The 22,033-nt window shown below is 47.6% G+C and overlaps 1 protein-coding gene across 10 annotated transcripts in view; it reads left to right on the top strand.

Annotated features, from left to right (window-relative positions):
* The window catches only part of PAK3 (p21 (RAC1) activated kinase 3), a 239,921-nt gene that overhangs the window by 117,403 nt on the left and 100,485 nt on the right, over window positions 1–22,033 (top strand). For 6 of the 10 annotated variants that reach the window (XM_032330609.1, XM_032330611.1, XM_032330613.1 and 3 more), the window contains exons 1-3: window positions 7,659–7,905; window positions 8,991–9,100; window positions 14,290–14,437. The exons of 1 other annotated variant lie outside the window; for it this stretch is intronic. The gene's annotated coding sequence lies outside the window, so the exon portion shown is untranslated. Of the gene's footprint in view, window positions 1–7,658; window positions 7,906–8,990; window positions 9,101–14,289; window positions 14,438–22,033 lie in introns of those variants that run through there. 3 more of the 10 variants (XM_032330606.1, XM_032330604.1, XM_032330608.1) reach the window with 3 other exon arrangements.

Consider the following 22,033-nt stretch of genomic DNA (forward strand, 5'->3'; position numbering starts at 1 on the left):
CTTTTTCAGCAGGGATGGGCATAAGGGAAAAAATATATATTGGTGCTCAGATCAACTATGAATAGTTTTGCTCATTTTCAGCTGTGTTGGTAAGTTCTTTAATGGAAGAGTATACATAAAAGTGGTGAATTCTGAATAAAGCCTGTAGTTCAGTTAGCGTCTTACGATAATGTCAATTTCTAGGGTTGTGATGATGTACTGTAGCTGTGAAAAGTAAGTAATACAGTATATCAAAATATTGGGGGAAACTGGAGGAAGATACCTAGGGATTCTCTATACTATTTCTGTAGCTTCTTGTGAGCCTGGAACTATTTTTGAAAAAAAAAAATACAGAAGATGTTCGGTGGGAGAACAGGTTTGTGTTGATGATCTAAGTAAAACTTTTTAAAAGCAGTCTGACTTTACCTATGCTCTTCCCCCAATAATCCAAAATTAATTGTACCAATGTTCTATTATGTATTGCTGGATTTAAATCCACTGGATTTGAGTACATCAGCCACTGGTGTTATCAATCAATATCCGTGTCTACCAGGTACAGATCCCCGTTTGTTTGGGACCAGTTTGTGCATCCACAAGATGCCTTTTGAGTAGAGTCTGGAAAGTATGCATTGATATCACCGAGTAGGCTGCCCATATGAGTGAAATCATATGGTATTTGTCTCTCTCTGGCTGACTTATTTCACTTAGCATAATACTCTAGCTCCATTCATGTTATAAATGGCAAGATTTCATTCTTTTTTTGTGGCTGAGTAATATTCCATCACATGCATATGTATGTGTGTATATATGTATATATACATAATATGTACATGATATATACATATATATGATACATAATATATATGGTATATAATATATATTATATATATCATATCTTTATTATCTATCTGTGGATGGACACTTGGACGGCTTCTCTATTTTGGCTGTTGTAAACAATGCTGCAATAAACATAGATGTGTTGAATCATTACATTGTACATGGGTAACTAATTTAACAAGTGTATGTTAATTACACTTGAATTAAATCACCAGGTAGGGAAAGGAAGGAGAAAGTTGTGCTAGGCAAAGGGAAGAGCAAGAAGAAAGGCAGAGAGATAGAAAAGTCAAGGAATATCAGGGAAATCACAGTTTGATGAGGCTGATGGTTGGGGTATATTGGAGGACTGATAGAAGAACAACCTGGAAAGATGGGATGGAGCTGGAATGTGACAGTCTGTGTCTGATTTTCCTCTCTGTGAAACTAAGGACTTTGGACTTCACTTGTAGTACTTGCTATATCTGCCCTGTGGCCTAGTTGCTTGGGTATGTATCTTTTCTCCCCAACTAGATTCCAAGTTCCTTAGGGAGGTAAGCCAAGTTTGGTTCATCTGTATAGCATCTGTAGCATCTAGCTTTGCATTTTGCACCTAGTAGGTGCTCATAAAATTATCCTAAGAAGGAATAACATATCACGGAGATGTAATTGATAGTCACTCTCAATGACATCTGGAGCTCCGAAGTAACATTGGGTGAGGTGTCTACCCATGGGGCAGTGAATGTAGCCCACAGAAAACCACACAGCCCATGTCCCTCAGGCTCTCTGTGTCTGGTTTTGATGATCAGTATGGCAATGCCCTGTCATCTTTGACACATGTCCCCCATTGCTCCTGGACTGGACCATGATGGTCTCCTTTGAAAAGAGGTAATGTGTCTTGCCCTAATCGATTTAGCATTCCACTCACACTTTCCTCTGTTTAGCTTTGCTGGGGGGCTGCAGAGATGCCTTATCTTTCCACCACCTGTTCTTCCGTTTTCTGAATTACAGCGAATACAGTGGCTCTGACGGGACCTGAAGATGGTAGGTAAGGAACTCTTCGACAAGGAGAATTTCTCCAAGCCTTGGTTGACCTATGTTATGGAAGGGGATCTCCACCATGCTTGTTGGTGATTTTTCCCCCCTTTCACTTCCTGAAGGAAATGTTGCATTGCTCACCACCTTGGATGGCCGGGAGTGGGGACAGGGGCACTTCTGTTCCTGACAACCTCATTATGTGGTTATCAGGAACAGACACTGCCCAGGTTGTCACGACAACCAGCAATGATTCAAAGCTTCTGTGAAAGGTCTGTATCTCTGGCAAATAATCAGCCTTTAGCACTCAGCAGATGCTGAGTTGAGAAGCCAATCACAGGTGCGCTGGGAAAGCATGACATCATAGTCCAGCCGGTCCAAAAAATTAAGATTTGGTTTTCCGTTTTTCCCCTTGGTTCTTTTCCCCTAGATTTTTGTCCTCCACTTTCTCCTTCTTTCTCACTCTCTTTTTTTTTTTCCCCCTGGTGAAACAAGGAGATCTGGGAAACCAACTTTCCAAATTCACTTTATTCTCTAGTTTGACTTAGGCTCAGGCTGTGTGCAGTGATCTGGAGAGTGAGGGGAAGGAATGTGTAATGTGATTCACTTAGGAGCAAAATCAAACAGAGCATCAGCTCAATTAAATAATGTGGTTTGTTATGTAGGACCATGGTGGAAGTGGGGCTAATTAAAACCAAGTCAGAGGAGAGGAACTTCCTAATTCTCCTATTAATTCATCCAGAGCCACCTCCATTTAATTGTTTTCTCCCTTTCCTTTGCTAACTCCCTGGTGGAAGGGAGGAGGGCAGAGGCTGTGTATTCCTGAAAGCTTGTAGGTTCTGCAGGGCAGGTCCCTAATGGGTGCTCATTAGAGTGAAAGAAGGTGAGAAGAGATGTGTATGACCCCCACCCCATTCCCAAGGTCCGGCAATACAGGGAACATATGCAAATGGAGACTCATCAAGTCAGTTAAGGAGGTGTGTAGCTCTGAAGTCTGTTAAATCCACTGTTGTTCCATTAGCCTATTCGCATCCATACAAGAGTCTAGGGAGATAGCAAGTCAAGTTTCACAGAGGAGAAAATCCAAAGTCCAGGGAAATTTGAGTCTGGCTCAGGATTTCCTGACCAGAAGCTGGACTGGAATCTGGGTCTCCTCCTTCCTTGGCCAGAACTCTGAAGCCCGGAGAGTTGATTTCCTGGCCATGGGCTTCCCTCTTCCCTCAGCCTCTGGGTTTTAAGGGAACTAGGATGAGCCTTTTGGCACTAACAGCCTCCCCACCACTCCTACAGAAAAGCTGGAGCCCCTAATTGTGGGAGTTGGGGGCCAAGAAGGAAGGGGGCACAGTTGGATCTGACCGCAGTGCTGACCACAAGGTGCAATAAGCGGACCCCAGTGAATGAGGGGTGGGCGCAGTGCTCTCAGCTAACTAACGCCTTTTGCACTAGCTGCCCAGCTGGGTTCTTTTGTATTCAGAGCAGGAGGGGGAGTTTTTTGTTTTTGTTTTTGTTTTATTTTAAGTGCAGCTGCTTTAGCAAAAGCTGTGAAGACAGGAGTCCACCATGGGGAATGATTTCTGGCTGTAGAACTTGAGACAGGGATGGGAAGGGAGCCCTGATATCCAGGCGGCTTTTACCCAATGGGTTGTACATGTCTGCCTTCCGTGCCTGCCCAGGTATGGCTCAGCGCAGTCTGGCCTCGCGTTCAGACCTCTTTTAGGAGAGCAGTGTATTTGTTCTGTTTGCTTGTTTTGTTTTTGTTTCTGTCTCCATCCAAAGAAAGCTCTGTTTTCACTTGTGAGGGTTCTTACACGTTCGGTATGTTTATTACAAAAACATGTACAGACGATGCGGAAGTATATAAAGAAAACAGTTAATGACCACTATCAAGCACACATACCCGCATGTCTTCCCTTCCTTTTGAATTCCCAGAGTTACCCTGTTAGCAGTTTTGTGTGTATGATTCCGGCTGAAAGACACACACAGACACAAACACATGTGCACGTGTGCGCACATTTTTAAACAAGAATAGCATAGTAGTACACGGGTTGTTCTGCAACTTTTTTCATTCAAGAATGTGTCAAGACGTGTTTCTATTTCAGTACATAAGAATCCACTTGATTCTTTTTAGTTGGCCTCTAATATTCTTTTTTAAAGATTTTATTTATTTATTTGAGAGAGAGTGCGAGAAGGAGAGAGTACGGAGGGAGAGGGAGAAGCAGCTCCCTGCTGAGCAGGGAGACAGGGGACTAGATCCTAGGACCCTGAGATCATGACCTGAGCCAAAGGCAGACGCTTAACCGACTGAGCCACCCAGGCATCCCTGGTGTCTAATATTCTAAAATATGCATATAGTCTATTTTATTTACCAGTTCCCTTATCAAGGGACATTTAGGTCAGCTTTTATATAATGAGGGGTTCTTTTCCTGTATAAGAGTCAACAAGAAACACACTTGAATATGTGTTGGTGTGTTTTTAGGAGTGTTTCCATAATCAAATTCCTTGAGTTGAAATAGCTTGGTCAAGTGGAACACGTACTTCAAATTTCCTAGGTATTCCCAGCTTGTCCTCCAAAAAGGCACTGCCAGTTTTCACTCCCATCCATGGTACATGAGTGCGAGCAATGCTCTTTTTTTCTGGGATTTGACTGGAAGCCTTTTTTTTTTTTTTTTTACTTCTGTTGCTCTAAGTCCCATCCCAGAGCCTGTCACTTCCCCTGTGAATCTAGGGGCTGGTAGGTTTGGTGAGAGCCCGAAGAGCAATACAACAAACACAAAACAAGAAAGAACACCACAACTGAAGGTAGAAGACCTGACTTCTAGGACCATCTCTCTGAGACATTGGACAAGCCACTTTAAACCTCTGGGTGTCCATTGACTCATCTGTGAAATGCAGTTCATAATTGCCACAATACACGTTGTGGTTGTTGTGAGGATCAAATGGGGAGGTGTGAAAGTGGTTTGTAACCCGAGAAGCAAGATACATGTGCCAAGTGGTTATTCCTGTAGTGTGGTTATTATACCCTTAAATCAATGAGCTCAGAGAAGGAAACGGGGAAGTGGGAGTTGAGTGGGAAAAATTACACAGATGAAATCTTTAAGACATTCTCAGCTTCCCTGAAAGTTCTCAAGCAGTCGTCCTGTATTCTTGGTGAACAAACCATGTTGGTAGTAAAGATTGCTTTATGGTATCAAGAAGAATTGGGGCATCTGGGGGGCTCAGTTTGTTAAGCGTCTAACTGGGTTTCAGGTCAGGTCATGATCTCATGGGTCCCGAGATAGAGCCCTCTAGTCCAGTTCTGTGCTCAGTGAGAGTCTGCTTGAAGATTCTTTCGCTCGGCCCCTTCCCCCACTCTTGTGGGCTTGCACATCCCCCTCCCCAGAATAAATAAATGAATCTTAAAAAAAAAAAAAAGAAGAAGGATATAGGTCATTGCCCTTTCATGGGAACACCGATGCTTTAATTTTTCAGGCACCTAATAGGATTTTGGCCCCATGCTACTTTCTATAATAACCAGTGAGAGAAGAAACACACCCATGAAATGCTTAAATAACCATGTGCAGTGACTGCATAAAGAGCTCCGAGTTATAGCTGAGGTATAGGGAAGGATTAGAGTGAAATCAAATACCTTTTAATTACAATTTAAATCAATAGCCCAGAAGAACAAGTGAAATCATTAGCCAGAAAAAAATCCAGTTTTCTTTATTTCTTAAAAAATAAGAATGTTCTTATTCTTTAAAATAACCCCAAATAAGTGCATTTTACAAATCAGAGATGTAACATTAAGTATATGTTCATTCATTTAGGTCAGTGATTTTTAGATTACTTTTACCATGAAGCAAAAACAAAAAAAATCAATGTGATGAGCTACTTTCTTTAACCCCCAAGTTAATTAAAAAGATATCTGTAAAATCATTGAAAGCAGAACCCTCGTGATCTCAACCTATTCATCAGGGATTTGAGGAGGAGGGTGAAGAGTGTTTTTGCATTAGGAAGACAACCACCAAGCACACACACACAAAACTATTTAAAATGCCTGATTTAGGGGTGCCTGGGTGGCTCGGTGGGTTAAGGCCTCTGCCTTCGGCTCAGGTCATGATCCCACGGTCCTGGGATCGAGCCCCGCATCGGGCTCTCTGCTCAGCAGGGAGCCTGCTTCCTCCTCTCTCTCTGCCTGCCTCTCTGCATACTTGTGATCTCTGTCTGTCCAATAAATAAATAAATAATTCTTTAAAAAAAAATAAAATGCCTGATTTAAAAAAAAAAAACACCAACCCAGTATACTTTTTTTTTTCTCAAGCGAATATGTATTTTAACAGAGCCAATAATACCATGTATTATATTGGAAAAAAACATGGGCATTGGACTCAGATCTAGGTACAAACTCCATCTCTGGGACTTACTACAGTGTTCACATAATAGTCATGTATGCATAAATATATCTTTTAATTAAGGAAAATTTTTTTAAAAATGCAAAGTGATCCTTTAAAAAATCTGAAGTATGTAGTTTACTTAGTCTTTGACTCTTTCCTGCCTTATCCTAGGTTGGAAAGGTCTTCGTTGTTCTTTTTTCAACTTCCAGCATGATCATAATTTTAAATGAGTTACTCCAAAGAGGTATCCCATTCTCTCATATTCTCCATATGTTGTCTCTGTGACTCTAGAGGACTGTTGTGTGACTTTTCCTAAAAGGAACTTAGCAAATATGTATTAGTTCACTCTCTGTCCTAAAACTTGTTTTGCTACCATTATGGAGAAATGATGGCCAGATGTTATGGGGTGTTGAATAAATTGGAGAAAAGTGTACTGTGGAGGGTCATAACCCATTTTGATTATTGAAGTATGTCAGGATATATTTGTCTTCATAAAAATAAGTTTGAAAGTGGAGAGGGACAAATCACCCATAAATTTTTACCTGACCGTGATAATTTAATGTTCTCTTCTAATTATATCTGTGGGTGTATTTTACATCACTGTAATTCAAAGGTACTCAGTACTTTGCATTCTTTGTCATTTTTTATGACAGTTTACTGTCTCCTTGCTGGGATTTACCGTAATTTATATAATCTAGACAAATCCTTGGGCGGGGGGGTATGGATTTCGAAGTAGCAAGGGATGATTTTTGGAGTTATATTTTAATTTTTGCACATGGGGGAAAATTTGAACTTTTTCTTAAAGGTGAGAGGCCACGGAAGGTTTTAGGGAGAGCCACATTTTAATGAAATTAAATATATCTATATATCTATGTATCTAAACTAATTGAAGTAATTGATTGATTGATTGATTGAATGAATAATGCTCCGTGTTTTGAAATGTGTGTTTCACGGACAGAGAGTTTCCCTATCTAGCTTGTCATCTCTGAATGCCACTGCCATATCTGCCGGAGTCTACAGCGTAGTCCAGAGACTCCATCAGCATAACCTGTTGGCCTGACAGGTGGTGTCCCAAATCCAAACCATTTCCCCCAGTAAAGAGTGAGGGTGTAGCTGGACGGATTTCCTCCCCTGGAAATTTATCTGAAATTCCAGTCTGCCCAAGGGAGGCCAGTTAATGAAGATCCATGAAATGCCCCCGCCTCTCCAGGTGCGCCTCTCTCTTGTTGGCCCCACCTCTGTCTAGACAACCCTGACAGTGTAGAAGTTTCCATCTCCTTTTCCTTTCCCTCTCTCTGTTCCCTCCCCTTCAGTTTTTTCCCCCCTCCCAGGCGCTTCCTGCCTGGAAACAAAAGATTGGTCCCCAGCAGCCCACTCAGGGCGATTTTAGTTTTCTGCTCACCCTCTGATTGGCCCGCGTGCGGTGCAGAGCCCGGGTGACGTCATAGCCGACAGGAGCTAGGGAGCGGTTGCCGAGCGGGGCTCTGCCGCGGGCGGGCAGCTGTCGGCAGCGCACTGTCTGGGGGCTCGCGCGGGGGGCTGCGGCTTTTCCCGGCCCGGAGCAGGTGTGCGAGGCCGGGAGGAGAGCCGGGGAGAGCGGGCCGGGCCCGGGGCTGCGGCTGCGGCTGCGGCCCCCCCCAGCCCCGCCAGCCTGAGCGCTCGGAGGTAGAGAGGAAAGGTCTGGACAGGGTGGCTGGACCAGTGGCAGGTAAATCCCGCGACTCACGGCGCCCGGCTCGCTCAGGGAAGGGTGTGGCGCTGCTGGGCAGATTTTCTGCCTTTCTGGGCCTACCGCCCCCACCCGCTCCTGTTCTCTCGGCGCCCCAGCTTCGGGTCCCCTCCGTGGCGCCCCTGGAGCCAGGAGACCCGGCGCGCAGTTCTCCGGCTCGCGCTGGGCGGACGCGGACGAGTGGGTGTGTCAGGGCCACTCTCGGAGGGCCTGGACCCCGGTGCACTGGGGCAAGCCCTAGGCTCGCCAACTGGGGCCTGGGCCGCTGGAGGCCAAAGCCGCCCCCAAAGCAACGTCAGCCCGTTAGTCCTACAGTATCTTCCCGCCCCCTCCCCCAGCCACAGAAGCGACGGCAGTTCCCCCCGCCCCCCGCCAAAAAAAAAAAAAAACCCACCAAGGGGAGGAGGTGTGGCCGTGGCTGGGACAAGTCCGGGGTAACAGAAAAAGTGACGATTTTCTTCTATGGGGCGCCCTTTTATTTTTCCTTACCCTCCTCCCCTTATTTGGTCGGGGGAGGGTAATGACAGGACTACTCATTTCTTGTCATGTGGAGGTTGGCATGATGCAGTACTATCCCTAAAAAGCCTGGGGCGCCTCTGTTGGCCTTTGTCTTGGTCGGGGAGAGAGGGCAGGGGTCACTAGGGGTCATTAGGTCCATGGCCCCCCTACCCTCTCCTCAGCACACAGAGGGCCTTTCCCTCAGTTTGTGAACTGGCTCTGGCGAGATGACTGCCACACTTTGGGGTGGATTGAACATTTTAGATTCTTGCTCTGGCAGGCTTTCCTTCCCTGGGTGGTGGTTGAGGGTCGGGGTGTGAGGGCGCTGCCAGCAGGGAGAGAGCCAAAGGCCCCACTTGATTTTTTGGTCCCACCTTCCAGAATCCAGTGGCAGACTCTGGACTTGAGGGTTCTAGGCTGTGGTCTGTAGAAGCAGAGGAGAGAAGGGTGAGTGGCTTGGCTTGGGGAAGCATGAAAGGGGGTGGTTGCAGTGTTATTTTTTTTAAATGGCTTTCAGCAGGGAAGCCTTTAGCCATGTTAGTCTTGCTCCCCCCATGGTTTTGCAGACTCAAATCCAGGCCAACTGTATGACTGTCTGAGGTGTTGGAACAGAAGGAAGTCCATTCCCGTTGGTGACAACACTGTGGCCCTGTTCTGGGATGACCGAGGTATAAAGGTCAGTGTGGTTTTCACTGGGCCATTTGCAAAATTGTAATTGGGTAGGTCTGTGATTTGGTACTTGAGGCCCCTAACCAGGGGCACCTTTGGGTAAAGGGGCTTAATCTGATAATGGATGACTAAGAGGCCAGGGCTTGGAGGGAGAGTCGTATCAGCCTCCGTTTCTGGATACAAATGTCATACTTCCCTCCTCCGTGAAAAAGGCAAAATGAGAAGAGATGGGCATGAATGCTGGGTAAAAGCCAGCAGCTGAGAATCTTGAGGCCAGAGGGACCTTGCAGTGTCAAAGAGTGGACTCTCCAAGCCTCCAGGCAGGCAAGTGGGCCTTGTAGGAGAGACTGAACAGGAAACGGAAGGGTCATTTGTAATACAGATGCAGGAAAAGGGGCCACAACACCCCAAAGGCTCCGACCACTGCTGCAGGTTACAGGTTGTCTGCTTAGAGGCCGAACTAGCATACTGAGCAAACAAGCATGCTGAGGTCTTTGGGGGAGAAGGTGGTAGACGTGACAAGCAAGAAAAATGAGGAATAACTGGGGGGGGGGGTGAAATGAGGGGTGCCGCCCCCATCAGAGACTCTGCTTTTGTGAGGTCAGAGACGAAGCTACTGTGAAGTCAAAGAGGGTGGCCAAGGCAAAAGAAATCAGGGCTAGAAGTCTAGACGCAGGTAAGCTCAGATGGAGCAGGTAGGAGCAAAGCCATAGAGAGATAGAACAAGAAGAAAGCAATGGTCTTAACCAGGAGCCCTAAGGCCCTGATTTTCCTGATGAGATGGAGAAATGGTGGTTGTCCAGGCACGTATGGCTCAGCCCAGACTTAGGGAAACAATTTCTTGATATTTAGGGACTCAATAGCATTTCCATCCACGTAACCTGCCTTCAGGAGCTAGTAGCTTTGGTCATAGGAAGGAGAAGAAATTCCATGAACAGCAGACTCCACAATGGCTCTTTCCTCCTGGGTAAGGAGAAGGAAGAGGGGGGTGGGCAGGGTCCCAAAGGGGATTGCAGGGGGAGCTTCATATCCCCCCAAGATAGGTAGGTTGACTGTTTTCTACAACGGGAGGGCCAGGGCCGGGTCTGGGATCCCTGCTGCAGGCACGGGTGTCTGCCTGAGCTCCAAAAATGCCCTTTTTCCCCAGGGCCCATGGGACTCTGGGTAGGCGAGGAATGGTGAAAACCCCTGTCCTAGAATGTAAGTGCAGCTGTTAAGGCTTCTGGGGCTCACTGTTGTCCCCCAAGCTCCTCACCTGCCAGAGGCTGGGCGGTTCCCTCTGCAAGGCCTTGGGGCGGACTTCCCTGCCAACTCCGCACTCTGCAGCTTCTCCAGCAGGGGGCAGGAAAGGGTGTGCAGCAGTGGGCAGGGCCAGAGTCCTCCATTTCCAGTGTGAAACTGGAACCTTGGATCAAGTCATAGCCATATGTTTAAAATCTGATTTAGGGGTACCAGAGAACCAAAGGAACCCCTGGAGTCTGGTGGTCTGTTTCCATTCCCTCCTGAAATGTGTCGCTTCCTCCTGTGCCCCAGGACCTTGGAAGGCATTTGTGTTTACATACAGCTCAATGATTACCCTGGTCACTAATACACACAGCCTCACCCAGAGTTTAATTGGAAATGTTAATCAGTACAACGGATCCATGTCTGATTTGCACATTCGGTCAATTATCGATTATCGACCGACTAATTGCAGGTTGGGGCAATCTGTGCTACACCCATGGGACATGGTGAGGGCAAAATGGCATAGCTATCCGCTGGGTTTGTGGGTGGGAAGCAAAATGGGGGAGGTGGACCTGGAAGACTGGAAAGAGAGGAACAGTTCACTGGTGGGGAATGGGGACCATTCCTAAGGTGTGGTCACAGCAGAGCCTGGGCAGGTGATCACTGAGACCTACTAAGAACAGGACCATCTTGGAGCAGACACAGCAGGGAGGAAGGGCAGGGTTTTGTCCTGAGCTGGGAAGATGCTGGATTTGGAGAGGGAAGGTGATTTAGAGACTAGAGGACACGGAGCTGGGGTGGAACCAACCCTGGAAGCCAGAAGTGGGGTGTTGTGGTCTGCTTCTGCCCCTCTCCGAGCCTTAGTCTCCTTGTCTTTTGAATGATGGGATTGGATGAGGTGGTTTCTGACATGATCAGGACATTTTAGGAAGTGGGTCTATTTGTTCTTGGTCATGAAGCAGATCTACCATAGGACAACATCCCCCGCCCCCGCGCCCCCCCCCCCCCGCCAAATTTACCCTTTTAAATCACACTTTTTGGTATGCCCTTCGATTTGGGGGAAAACAGTACAAAACAAACCCCCAGCCACTACATACATTTCATCTCTTTGAGCAGCATTGTTTTTATTTTTATTTCATGTGAATGGGAAACAGGAGGGAGAAGAGAAGCCCAAGTGGAGAATCTGCTAGAGACCCTAAAACCAAGCTCCTGAGAAGCTCTTTGGGGATTTTATACAAATCTTACGCAGTTGGGTGGAGGCTGATAGGCAGTCGTGGCGCCAACTCCCTAACTCAGCCTCAGAACTGAAGGGCCTGGGATGAGGGTCAAGGGAGGCCTGCTTAGGGTGTCTATCCTTCTCCTTTCTCCCTCCTCTCTGTCTGAGCCAGGTGGACTTTTTGGAATTCTGCACCCTCAAGACGCTACCCCTAACTGCCGGCACAATTGCGCCCTCTAGTGACCACAGCGGGGACACCTTTGGCAGAACTGCATCCCATGGCCCAGCTCCCTTTGCCAGTGCTAATCCCTTGTGCAGCTGTTAACTCCCTTGGAGAAGGGCTCCAGTGCTTCCAGGTGGCCTGAAGGAGAAACTGAGGCAGCTGCAACTCCCTGCAGGCCCTTCTTCTATATGGATGGGACTGGGGGTTGAGCAAGAGTGCCATCTCCCTAGCGCTTAGTTTCCTCCTTTGGGCCTGAAAAAGTTTCCAGAACTCCTTTCCCTGTTGTCTTTAGTGCTGGGCTGGGCACCTGCCATGGGAAGATCCTGTGGTAGAGAGAATGGTTGGCCACAGCTTCCCCCCAACCCACGTCCACACACAAGCCCCCCCTCCCCGCCGCCAACAACAAAGTGGTCACCTAGTCCCCAGACAGAGGTACTGGCAGGAAGCCAGAATGCAGCAAAGCTAGGGTGCTGGTAGGCAGAAAATGGGTACAGTGAACCCTACCCGCAGCCTCCAGGAAGAGGCTAAGCCCCAGGTGCAGACACAGGACAATATAAATACACAACAGGACACAGACACAGAATATGGCAGAGCCACGTGATACAGAGTAAGGATTAGATAAGTGTCACACACATCCAAGGCATGGACCACGCAGGGCAGATGGGCAGCACATACACAGTGCAGTATACACACTGTATCCATACACTTGCTATAAACAGGACTGCACCCCCTGACGTGATACAGACGTGACACCCACAAAATAGCATAGATAAAACAAGGCATACATCTGACCAAGTACAGGTACCCAGATACCAAGGGGGTACAAGAAGCAGCACAGATACACCCCCTCAGTGTGTACTCGCACACGGAATACATCTCCACACTCCCAATACCCACCCCCCCCCCGCCCCGGACAGGAGAGGGGAGTGTGCCCTCCAGGTGGAATGCTGTGTCCTGCCAGGCTCCGCGCACTGGTTCCAGCGGTGCAACTGGTGTATTTGAAGCGGGCTGCTGTGCAGTTCATCAGAGGCTGAAGCAAGGTGGAGTTAGGCCTGTGGAAAGCTCTCAATCTCACACAGGAACCCAGAGGTGCTCAGTTGGTCCAGGCTGGGGCCTCTACTGCCCCCCACCCCGATCTCACCCTCTAGCACTCTTCCTCACCCCCATGGGTGCTTGCTGCCATCCCCCACCCGGGGCTCAGGGGACTTTTTGTGGCCGTCCTTGAGCCCCCTTCCAGCCTTGCCCCTCTCTGGAGCTTTGGCAGCCATCACTCGCCGACCCCCACCCCGCTCCCTTGAAGGATGAGCTCACACAGCCAGGGAGGGAGTGGGTGCACACCACTTAGTGGCCCAGTGGGTGGGATCTGGAAAGGCAGCTGGGAGTGTGTGAGTGGGAAGCACTCAGGGAATGCCAGGGCCCCTGAGGGACGCACGGGCGGCTGGGCCCTGGAATCTCACCAGGAGCAAGTGGCAGACCTGGGGTATGGCTTGATCTTCTTGTTCACCAAGGGGAAGTTGGGAATCCTGGGGCTTTTCATGGCTCCCCAAGGGTTCAGTTTTACTAGCTCCACCTTTAGCTACCCCTGCATCTGTGTCTTTGGATTCGGACTTGGTGCATTCCAGCATCTGCTGACATGTGCTAGCCTGGGTCCTTTGCTTTGATGGGATTTCCCATATAGGTGCTGCTTTTCTTAGAGGACAGACACGTGGAGCAAAGGTGGGGGCAGGGTAGGAAGGATTGCAGAGGGAGTATCCGTCACCTTGAGAGGCTCAAGCAATTGTGGGGCAAGGTGGAAAAGAGAGGGGTTAAAGATCTTGCCTCCACGGTTGGACATGGGAACCTCAGGGGGGAAGATAGGGTAAAGAGTCACCCTGAAAAACCCCAAGATATATTCTCCCTAAGAAATCTGAGAAAGACTGTCGAGGACCTCCCTGTAGTGGAGATTGGGGTGGGGGAAGCAAGAAGGAGGTTCCAGTTAGGATCAGAGGCTGAGGCCTTCAGCGCTGCGAGATGATAGCAAATTAGGGACCCTCCGAGTGCTTCCCCCCACCCCCCAGTGAAGGAGGTTGCTGAGAAGGGAAGTAGGTGGGGACCTGTAAGTGACATAGAAAGCATGGCTAGGTCTTCAGGAAGCTTAGGTGTCTCCAGAGCCAACGTGCATTTGCCATGATCGCTGTGCTGGACCACCACCTGCAAATATGTGGCTCCTTCCCATCTGTTCCATGCGATCTAGTTGTCCTGACTCTTGTCCAGGGTGGCTGAGCAGGTCTTCTCCATGAGCTAGCAGGCAGAGCCAGAGTGAGTGGCAAGGTGACAGCAGTTCTCGACCTGAAACTCCCAGTTCAGCACCCTTTCTGGACTCTGACCCCACAAAGCCCTTTTTATGTTTCTCCCCTCCGATTCTCTGCCTCCTCGAGCGATTTTCTGAAATCCACCATAGCACGTGTATGTGATGTTTGGGGGGGGTTGGCTGAGGGAGTAGTAGCGGGTATAGCAAGAGGTTCCTGCGCCCCCACGATGCTTCTCTTGGCAGGTTACCCCCAAGAAAGAGCAGCTGAGTCCTTGCATCTTGTGGCAACTGGTGTGCCCAACACTGAGTTTGTGGGAGCTGAAGGCAGCCTGGCCCCTTCTCATGGGCAGTGCCTACCTGTGCTGAGGTCCTGCAGCCGTGGCAATAAGAGGTGAGTAATGGGTTCCAGGACAGGGAGTCAGGGATCTCCAAATCCAGGTGAAGGCCACCTTTCCACCAGAGCTCTCAGTATTAAAGGCCCTGGCTGGGCCTTATGAGCCAGGCCTCAGAGCACAACCCCTTCTTTCTGGTCTCTCAGTTTGCTCCATCTCTAATACGGGGATGATAGCTATGACCTACATCATGGTGTGAGTAGGACAAGCAACCAAACGGTCATGGCGAAAAACTTTGCAGTTGTCAGGCTCCATGTAAGAACTTCCATGTAACCACTTACATGCTTCCCTTCAAGCTGGCATTTCCTTTCCTCATGCTTTCTGGATGTCAAAGTGGCATTTCAGCCACATGTCACTGACTGACCAACCAGTTCCTGAAATTTCTCCTCCTCTACGACCTTCATTTGACCTTCTTATTCAAGACTTATCACCACCCCATCTATTCTAGTTTCCGGGCCCCAAGGGCTGAAACCTTCCAGAACCTTCCCTCTACCTTCTCAACCAAACAGGGAGCACTCCCCCCCAAAACAGGTCCAACAACACTTGAGCCCATAGTATACGGCATAGCCCTTGCTTCTCTTCAGCCTTTGATCATTCTTGCACGATTTCTAGAGTATTCATCTTGGCAGGTAAACTAGACCATAAATTAGGGGTAGGGACCCGATTTCACAAGTCTCCATCTCTCTCCCAAGTGCCCCAAATTCCCTCTCTTCCTCTCCACTTCTTTCAGGTTCCTTGGCCATGTCCTTCTTTCCCTTCAGGCAGCCAGTAGGGCTTCTGCTGTCAGCTACCCGTCTAGCCTTCTGTTGCCATATGCTGCTGTCCAGCTACCTCTTTGTATCTTACATGCCTCCCTCTCTTTGTCTGCACTTCTATTTGTCAGTTATCCTGGCACCTCTCCTAACATCCAAGTCAAAAGCAAGCAACCAATCAAACTTTTAAAAAAGCAAGAACAACAACAAACAAACAAACAACAAAAAACCCCACAACAGAAACAAAGAGAAAACAAACAAGGAATACACAGTGTAGTTCCTCTTCCCACGGAGCTCGCCCTGGGTCTGATGGGACAAAGGGAAAGTGCCGCTCAGCGGCAGGTGTTTCAGTGGTGTCTCTTGGTGAAGGGAGAGCTCCAGAGGTTCGGCTGGATCTTGAGGGTGTGAAATTACAGCCCTGCTGATACTGATGTATTCAGCATCCTAGAGATGCTGCGGTAGGGTATCTTCTACAGACCTTGAGTGACAGACGGTAGCTAGAACTCACTCAAGTCAGAAGTGAGCCCAGGGGTCTCTCCTGGGTGTTCTGTGACAGTTCCAATAATAACGTGTATTTATTGTCTACGGTTGCCAGCACTGGGGTGGGCATTTTTCTTGCACAAGACTTTGATCCCACAGTAACTCTGCAAGGTAGGTATCTTATTCCTACTAGTTACTGCTTTTGTTTCTGATTATAAAAGGGAGACTAGCTCGAGGTAGGTACTACAATCATGGTTTTGCCCACCAGGAGACCAGGGTTGAGAGGGGCTGTGTAATGTGCTGTATATAACTGGACACGTGCTGTGGCTTTGGGAGGAAAGAGGCTTCCTCGAGAGTTTCTCAGCATCCCAAATACTTCAGTGCTCTCTCTCTCTCTCACTCACTCACACACACACACACACACACACACACACACACACTCGGGAGCACACTTGTGTACTCTCGGACCTTCACATAATCCTTATCCTTCCTTGGCTCACACTTTTCCCACTGGACACATTCATGGTGACAGTCACATCCACCCCCTCATCCTCCACGTATTTACAGACATGCTGCATAAGGGCCCACACTCACACGGCCGAACACTGCCTTGTACATTTTTGTGTTCATGCGCTTGTAGTGGCACACGCTCCACACTTGCCATACGGCCCCTCATGTTCTTACCCACTCACAACTTTACCTCTTCTTACATGCTCACACACTCACAGTCCACCTTCTAACCTATATCCACACTGACGGTAGAATCACATTTGACCCTCTAATTCCTCTGTGCTCACACACAGTCTACACGCAGACCCACACCAATTTTCCCTTGTCCGCTGCTTATATAACCACAATTACCCTCGATTTTATACATTCTAACACATTTGCACGGTCACGGTTTCCTGCTCACCGTAAAACAGTGACACAGCTCGTAACTCCTCGCAGGGACACACGCACATGCATGCACGTTCCCACCATAAATACACTCTCCCCCGTTTCAGCTGCTATACCATCTTACAGTCTTACCCTCAGTATTACATGCTCTGGGGCTACTACTTGGCACGGACACAACCTCGCCACCTCCGTCACATTCACACAAAATCATGCTTCCACATGGAAACACACTCATTTTGACACCCATTCACATTTGCTCACCTTCATGCTGAGACTTGATCATCAGATAGAGGCACACACACTTCCACTTTCTCTGACACACATCACCCTGCCCTCATACTCAGAGTCATCGCAAAGATGCATTCACACTGACACACACCAACACATCCATCCGCTCGCTCGCATTCAGTACTCACGCTAATTCACGTCAACATACAGTCACACTTACGGCACACCCCTGCCTCGATACTGATGTTTTCACATTTTCACGGTCTTCCATACTCTCATGTTCACAGCCATGCACACTGAATTCTACATCACACTCTGTCACGCGCATGTGCTTTCACGTGTACACCCTCTCCCACGACCATTTCCGTATCATACACATTCACACCAGCAAGTTCCCCACAAGATCACATTCTTGCCCGCTCTCACTCTCGTCCTTTCATACTGGCATGCCCTCACACCGCCACACACATTCTCTCCAGTACACACGTGGGGACCTGCACAGTCAGTGACCTGCATTTACGCTGGCACACCCGCTGCAACGCACACAATCTACATGGTTGCCCTCAATTCCTGTAAATGTGTTTGTGCACTCACACACGGACTGCTGGTGTCGCCGTGGATGGCCACGCAGACTCACACTCACTCAGATTCTCAGTCCCCCTACAGCATTTCCCCTGAGGTGGATATACTTGCTCACATTGGCCCACATATCCACACAGTCACTGAAGCATAAATGCATTGCCTCTAGCTCAGCGAACTCGCCTGAATGGTCACGGGCTCTTCTGGGGACTCTCACATGGATGCATTGATGCTGACACCTACTCACATGGACATGGACTTATACCCCCTCCCTGGAATGATCTCACTCACCCACATCTGCAACTCACACGTGGTTTACAGTGACCCCACCCTCAGGCACACGCCCCACATCCCCAAACATACACATGGCCCTATATGGATGTTGCCACAGCCACGTACTTTTTCACTGACACACACACCATCACACACCCCACATGAGGAGTTCATAGTCACAGTTGTCACTTTTTTTTTATCCTCCCCCACTCCTTGTAACTAGTGCTCTCCTCACCCCTGCTGGAAGGTTTTTCAGCCACCTGTGGCTGATGAAAAAGTGTTGGTCTCAGCCAGGTCACCCATGGGACCAGATATTTCCAGAGCAGAAAGGAGTGCAATTTATGTCTAGGATTAAAAAGAGAAAGCTCAATCCCACAGATCAACTCTTACGTCCTTTTGCCATAATTTTATTTTACATAAGTCATCCCTAATAGATCTTAGCTGGTCTACCCAAAAGGGGTTGGGGTTCAGATGGTTTATTTTCTGGAAGTTTATGGCCTAACTTGCCACTTCCTTTCTCTCCCAAGGGTTGGGGGGCAAGGTAATGCGTGTTTCTTTATGCACGCACACTGGTTCCCTAGGCAAAAGTGTAGGTCTCTGATTTTATGTTTCTGATCTGGAATTCTCTACTGTTTCTGGTAGGCACCTCTAGCCTAGCAAGGTCTACTCTTCCCCTGTTAGCCTTGGAACATGGTATTCAAGTTTCTGTATGTGCACACATAGACCCCACTGGAATTTCAACAGCTGCTACTGACAAGTTAACAGAGGAAATTTCTCAGTAGGCGTGGATAAAGGCAAGCTGAAAAAACTTCCTTGTGTTCCAGACAGACTGTAGATTTCCCTGCAAGAGGGTAAAAAGAAGTGCAAATCCCAGGAATGAACCAACCAGTAAATCGGGGGGCATGGTGCCAGAATCCTGTGCCATCCCAATTCCTGACGAGAGATTTAGAAACATGAAAGCACCTTGTAGGGGCCTCCTTAATCTGTGGCTTCCCCTACTGGAATCTTTCTGGAGGAAAGATGAGGGCAAACTAGGCCCAAGCTGCCCTTTGATAATGGACTCTAGCACATGGGGAAAAGCCTGTACTCTGAAATACCACACATTACCCTCTACACCTGCGATTAGACTGAGGCCTTCTTGGAAAGCAGAGACCACATCATCTAACTTATTTTGGATTCCCATGGTCTAGTGTGATGCCAGGTCCAGAGCAGCTACTTGTGAAACTCCAGTAAGAAACTGAAAGACGTGGGTGGACAGCAATGTGTCAGGACAGATCCAATGCCATTACTCAGTGACATTACTCAGTGTAGATTGAGGATGTCCTAGGGACCCTATCAAGTGCTAGACCCAGAAAGAGATTCAGATGGAGGAAAGAAACATACCCTGCCCTTGAGGTACCATCATTCCAATGGAAAAGATAATCACACCATGCAACAGTACCACAAGTTAACAGTCTTGAAGCTTGGGATTGGGGCATTCTTTATCAGCCAGTGGTCTTCAGGCTCCCAAGGCCTTGAGAGCTCATGGGTGGTTGGGAACAGCAGCCAGGATGTGGGGTAGTCATTTCCCAAAGCAAACCTCTTTGTAGACCTCTTGCCTCATCCCAAGATGTGCCATCTTTCCAGAAGATGGTGTAGCAGAGCCCTTTGTCAACTGTGCCTAAGGTAGAGGAAGGAAAGTGAGCTATAGACATCAATGGAAATTTTATACTGAGTTAAAATTTAGCCACCACCTCCTCCAAGAGATGGCTTTAGAGAAATAGCCTGGCAAATTTACATTTGACCATTTCTGTGGATATGCTGAGAGTCACCAAAAACAATTTATGTAATTTTACAGGACTGGGTAAATTTTGGGAAGGAAAAAAAATGCACCTGCCTGAATTCACTTGGATGCCTTGTGAAGTACTAAGTGAACCAACCCATCCCCATGCATTTATATGGTATCTTAGACTTTCCAAAACAGTTAATAACCCATTCATCCATTACAATAGAGAAATTAGGAACACCAGCTCTAGAGTCCAAAGACAGGCACTTGAATCCCAGTTTGGCTGCTTCCTAGCTGCAGAACCTGGTTTGAGTCAATTACTCATCCCTCTTAAAGCTCAATTTCCTCATCTGTAAAATGGGAGGGTTGCTAATATCTTCTCCCTCACTGAGTTGTAATGAGGATGGAATGAGCCAGTGTACATAAGCATGTAGCCCACTGTCCAGCCAACAGTATGTGCTCAACAAATGATAGACCTTCTTACCCTTACCACAGCCCTCTGAGGTGGGTGCCTTCAGAGGGACAGAACCCGAAGACAGCGGAGAAAGAAGATGGTTCTTTGCAGCCAACAAGCTGATTTTCACAGGATTGGTTGCCTGCTTTCTTTACGTTTCTGCTTACCATAAGCTAGGAGGCAGTGTTCAACCCCACCTAAGAAGCTGAGGGAAGAACAGAACTTACCTATGGAGAGTTGCCACCATTCCTGGGTCCTTCTGGAACATGCTTCTCTGGACATTGAAACAGTGTTTCTTGTTCATGTACCTGTCTCTTCTAGTCCTAGAACGTTTCCCTTGAAAGCAGGAAGTCCCCAGTGATGTCACCTTTATTTGCTGGTGTAGAACCTTCGTAGAGGAGAACAGGAGAGGCAGACTCCCTATCCTGGGGGAGACGGAAGTTTGGTATCTAACTATAGACACACCTCTGCCCTTGATTCTAATGTTGAAATGTCTGTTTTGAGGGCAGAGGGTTTGCCCATTTCCTGGCTTTGGTCCTAAGTGGCACAGTGGAGAAACAGTTCACTGTGAAGCCCTCAGGACATCCGTTTTCATGCAAAGGCTATGAGTAACTGAGAACACATTATGTCCCATGGAACTGTTGTGTGGCTGAGGAGGCAGATATCAAAGCATGGGCTTTGGAGCCCCACAGACATAGGGTTATAGTCTTACTCTTCCACTCTATGTTCTTAGCTGGTGATTTGATGTCTCTGGAGGTCCATTTCATCTGTAAAGTTGAAATAATAATATCTAATATAGTTACACAAGTGGCATGAACTTGGGCAGGAGTAAGTAACATGAGATCCTGATGCTGGTGATTTTGTTTATGGCTCGTGAAAGCTAGGGTCATAATCATAAGCATCTTCTCTGGGTAGAATATCTAGAATTGCCTCCACATATTTCCCACCTTTGGATTCTTTGGTTCTCACAACCTCTTGGCAATGTAGTCCCCTTTCATACATAAGGAAACAGGTTCAAAAGTCACAGATGTATCCAAGGTCATGAATCTCATTAGCAGCAGTACTAGACTGAGGTGGGACCCAGCCACACTGAACATTTGTGTCTTGGCTTGGCAATGCCTTTCGGGACTACATTGAACAAATAAGAGCTGTTTGAACTGAGCATAATCCTTCTTGTGGAAAAAGAAAATTGAATACTAGCCACGATTCATTTGCTAGCCCCACCCTATTGTATTTTTCTTTGTATCCTGTGCAATGTCTGATACAGTGCTGGAGTGCAACAAATACGATCTCCTAAGAGTGCTTTGCAACAAGGCTGAGTGATAAGTGGCCACCGTGGTATTCTTTACCAAAAGGAAGGTCTTTCTCCAGGCATGCTATGTGGTTTTGTTCAGGCTGCTCAAGCAACACCAGATGCCCAAGAGTGTGGAATTCCTTAAAGCATTCTGAAGCACATCCACAGACCGCTGGTGCCACATGGCTGTTTTTCTTGACATGAAAGTGACATGACATCAACCTTAGTCAACTCTAGCGAAAGGATGGAAGGACACAAAGTGGAGCGTTTTTTACCTCTGTGTGGCTTTTTCTTTCTCTTGTGTGTATGTCTGTAGGCGCCTGCCTCATACCCATACTCAAAGTGAAGTACTCCTCTCTTTGTTTCCAAGACATCTAGCAAGTTCCTCCACTTCTTTAACCACATTCCTCAGGGGTCTCTGGTTCTTTTTCCTCTTCTAGCCCCTAGATGTTGGTGTTCCCCAGCAGCCTTTTCTTCTCTCTTACTCTGTACACTTACCTGGGCAATTGTGTGCCTCCTCCCACGCTGATGGTCTTCCGGTTCATATCTACAGTGCACATGTCCATCTCTCTTGAACCATTTCATGATGCCAGATCCACATGTTAGAGCAGCTGTTACATTTGTATTTATTGTCTCTAATCTCGGTGTCTCTGTTGAGAGGGCTAGATAGCTGAAAAGAGATTTTTTCCCCCGCCACCTGTGAACTGATGTTTCCTCCTGCTTTTTATGACTTGCAATGTGGTTTTCTACCTCTCAAAGTCAAGATGCTTAGATATTTATTGTGCCTCCCATCAGATAGTCCTAGTTTAATTTTTGCAGAGATATATACCATGTCCCTGTGCGTATGCTCTTTTCTTTGTATTTTGGCTTTTA

The sequence above is a fragment of the Mustela erminea genome, chromosome X (assembly GCF_009829155.1).
Source record: "Mustela erminea isolate mMusErm1 chromosome X, mMusErm1.Pri, whole genome shotgun sequence".
Lineage (NCBI taxonomy): Eukaryota > Metazoa > Chordata > Mammalia > Carnivora > Mustelidae > Mustela > Mustela erminea.